The 4,167-nt window shown below is 34.0% G+C and overlaps 1 long non-coding RNA gene across 1 annotated transcript; it reads right to left on the minus strand.

The window, feature by feature from the left end:
- Positions 1-1,216: 1,216 nt before the first annotated feature.
- On the minus strand, positions 1,217-1,561 carry LOC120425000 (uncharacterized). Its single transcript, XR_005606456.2, has 2 exons — positions 1,427-1,561; positions 1,217-1,316 (listed from the first exon to the last, which is right to left on the minus strand). It is a non-coding gene; the product is annotated as an uncharacterized LOC120425000 (long non-coding RNA).
- Positions 1,562-4,167: the final 2,606 nt, after the last annotated feature.

Here is a 4,167-nt window from a genome sequence, read left to right on the forward strand (position 1 = left end):
CCAAGGCTGGCAGCACGGAAGTGCCGAGATTAAAACTAGAAACTCTGGACAAGGCCATCAGCTGCAGCAGCAGGTTGAGTGATTGCATTTGGTGGTTTTTAAATATTAAAAAAACCTCAACTAAAGCAACATTGGTGTCCCAGGTGGAGCGGGGACCATCTGGGCAGCTTACAACAAGGTGAAATTTCAGGGTCACCATCACCACCAGGGGGGCTGCTGGGAACACTTCCGCTTCAGGTACTGGCACCACAACAGCCGGGGGCATTGCAAATGAAGCATGAATATTTATCGAGCTGGAATCGATACGAGAGATTAACGCGCGTATATTGTGTGTGTGTGTGGGTGCCGGGGAAGACCCACGTGACTGTTTTGAAACAGCTCATGAATAAATTTTGCTGATGGAAGTTTCATTAGGCGAGTGGCAAAACAAACAAATTGAAATGCCATTAATCGAAACTTTGTAACATTTTTCAGTGAAATTTTTCATCCTCCAGTTTCTCTGTCCAACTTCAACAAAGCCTTTAAGCTTCCAAAAACTAATCCATGTCACCGCACATTGCACAAATCCCTGCTTTCCAAAGTCACATGGGAGGAAAATTTAATATCTCCAAACCGCACACACACACTGGTGGTGTCGAGTGGTGACCAACAGAAGCTGCAGCGCGTGTGGGATGTCTCGGAATTTCCATCGCCGCAAGCAGGCACAAATCTCGTCCTACACGCAACCGGGATCGGCGGAAATTTGTGCGGAAACCCTCTCGAAACGAGCAAGAAATCCTTCCGCGCACGAACAGGCGAGAAATACCGCACAAAGCCTGTGAGGGAAAACCGCATGAATTATTTCAAGCTTGAAAACACGAAAACACTCACACATTGAAACTGTTTTTTATTTGTATTGGTGATCATTTGGTTTCGTTTGTTGTAGCAGTATTGGTGAGCATTTTTTTTTTGCGTGTGTATGTGTGTACCAAGAATATTACACTTCTTACTCTTATTCTTTTTGTTCAGAAAAAAGCAGTTGATTTTAGTTTGATTTTTTATTTATGAACTTTAATTCCAAACATCACAAAGCCACAAATTTCACACTAAATTTCACTGCTGCTTTAATTTGCAAATCGTTGCGCGTTGGATGCACTTTCCCGATCACGCCCGGAGTTAATCTGCGACCGTTGCTGCCGCGGTTCTGACATCTGCTCACCATCGTTTTTGATCAGGATTTAACACATCGTCAAGGCCAAATCCGTGATTTCTCGACAACCCTTTTCCACAGGAACAGCATCCTAACGGTTTCCTGGACCAGCAACTGAGCATGCAACCTGCAAAACAAAAACAAAAAACAAGAAAAAACAACCAATTTTATGACTTCCTTCATCGATACTCGGAAATGTTGCTGTTCTTCGATCTCAAAACGAGAATGTTAGCTTACCTGTTCGACAAATCATTATTTTTCCGAGTTTTAGAAACAAATCTTCAAAATTAGGAATAACTGTTTGTCCGCCGAAAAAAATGTCGACAGCAAAACTGGCAGAACGGCCCGACAAGTGACAGCGACGGCTGCTATAGAGCTTTATGACGTTTCTCGTACGCACACTAGCGCACCATTTAGTTTTGCTGGTTGACAAAATTTAACCTCACTTTATTTTCGTGTACGTACACGCAATACATGCGCACGTAGAAACCTCTATAAGCGTGTCTGAGTGTTAGTGAGTTCTAAATAGTTTTGATAAGGGGAAGTGCCTAAATTAGGGATTCTTTTTGGTTCGATATGGGTCATCCCCTGAACTACGTAATAACATTTTATTGTTAAAAATTCTTGTTAAAATGAAAATGACGAAATTGTGAAATGAATCATTAAAGCTGTTTTATAAAAATAAAAAGTATAATCTGTTAATCGAATTTCGACATAAATGACTCCAAAGATGCTCCAAAGTAATCAAATTGAGTGCAATCTGAGAAGTGCCATATTTTGTATAACAAATGGCCAACCAAGTGGAATTCAACAATAAGGCTTTCTAGGCCCAGTGAAAAGATATATTTTAACCCAAAAATGACGAACTTCTCGTCACAGTGTCCTGATGCAAACATTGATCGAGCTCGAGCTGTCACTGCCCTGTGAAGTATGTTTTCGGACATATCGGGCGGCCAGTCAAAAAAACCAGCTAGAAGTCGCCTGACAAAAAACTTTTGCTAGAAAGAGATAGGAAACCTGATGCAAACAAACGTCCAGCTGTAACGTAAACATACTTTGAATGTATTGGTAAATCTCTGACTAGAAAGCCTTATGCTATTGTCAAATTGTCAAATTGGGTCAAAATGTCAAATTGTCAAATTGGGTCAAAATGTCAAATTGTCAAAATGGGTCAAAATGTCAAATTGTCAAAATGGGACAAAATGTCAAAACGTCAAATTGTCAAATTGTCAAATTGTCAAATTGTCAAATTGTCAAATTGTCAAATTGTCAGATTGTCAAATTGTCAAAATGTCAAAATGTCAAAATGTCAAAATGTCAAAATGTCAAAATGTCAAAATGTCAAAATGTCAAAATGTCAAAATGTCAAAATGTCAAAATGTCAAAATGTCAAAATGTCAAAATGTCAAAATGTCAAAATGTCAAAATGTCAAAATGTCAAAATGTCAAAATGTCAAAATGTCAAAATGTCAAAATGTCAAAATGTCAAAATGTCAAAATGTCAAAATGTCAAAATGTCAAAATGTCAAAATGTCAAAATGTCAAAATGTCAAAATGTCAAAATGTCAAAATGTCAAAATGTCAAAATGTCAAAATGTCAAAATGTCAAAATGTCAAAATGTCAAAATGTCAAAATGTCAAATTGTCAAATTGTCAAATTGTCAAATTGTCAAATTGTCAAATTGTCAAATTGTCAAATTGTCAAATTGTCAAATTGTCAAAATGTCAAATTGTCAAATTGTCAAATTGTCAAAATGTCAAATTGTCAAATTTTCAAATTGTCAAATTGTCAAATTGTCAAATTGTCAAATTGTCAAATTGTCAAATTGTCAAATTGTCAAATTGTCAAATTGTCAAATTGTCAAATTGTCAAATTGTCAAATTGTCAAATATTCAAATATTCAAATTGTCAAATTGTCAAATTGTCAAATTGTCAAATTGTCAAATTGTCAAATTGTTAAGTTGTCAGATTGTCAAATTGTCAAATTGTCAAATTGTCAAATTGTCAAATTGTCAAATTGTTAAGTTGTCAGATTGTCAAATTGTCAAATTGTCAAATTGTCAAATTGTCAAATTGTCAAATTGTCAAATTGTCAAATTGTCAAATTGTCAAATTGTCAAATTGTCAAATTGTCAAATTATCAAATTGTCAAATTGTCAAATTGTCAAATTGTTAAGTTATCAGATTGTCAAATTGTCAAATTGTCAAATTGTCAAATTGTCAAATTGTCAAATTGTCAAATTGTCAAATTGTCAAATTGTCAAATTGTCAAATTGTCAAATTGTCAAATTGTCAAATTGTCAAATTGTCAAATTGTCAAATTGTCAAATTGTCAAATTGTCAAATATTCAAATATTCAAAATGTCAAAATGTCAAAATGTCAAAATGTCAAAATGTCAAAATGTCAAAATGTCAAAATGTCAAAATGTCAAAATGTCAAAATGTCAAAATGTCAAAATGTCAAAATGTCAAAATGTCAAAATGTCAAAATGTCAAAATGTCAAAATGTCAAAATGTCAAAATGTCAAAATGTCAAAATGTCAAAATGTCAAATTGTCAAATTGTCAAAATGTCAAATTGTCAAATTGTCAAATTGTCAAATTGTCAAATTGTCAAATTGTCAAATTGTCAAATTGTCAAATTGTCAAATTGTCAAATTGTCAAATTGTCAAATTGTCAAATTGTCAAATTGTCAAATTGTCAAATTTTCAAATTGTCAAATTGTCAAATTGTCAAATTTTCAAATTTTCAAATTGTCAAATTGTCAAATTGTCAAATTTTCAAATTATCAAATTGTCAAATTGTCAAATTGTCAAATTGTCAAATTGTCAAATTGTCAAATTGTCAAATTGTCAAATTGTCAAATTGTCAAATTGTCAAATTGTCAAATTGTCAAAATGTCAAAATGTCAAAATGTCAAATTGTCAAATTGTCAAATTGTCAAATTGTCAAATTGTCAAATTGTCAAATTGTCAAA

This window comes from Culex pipiens, chromosome 2, assembly GCF_016801865.2.
Source record: "Culex pipiens pallens isolate TS chromosome 2, TS_CPP_V2, whole genome shotgun sequence".
NCBI classification, from domain to species: Eukaryota; Metazoa; Arthropoda; class Insecta; order Diptera; family Culicidae; genus Culex; species Culex pipiens.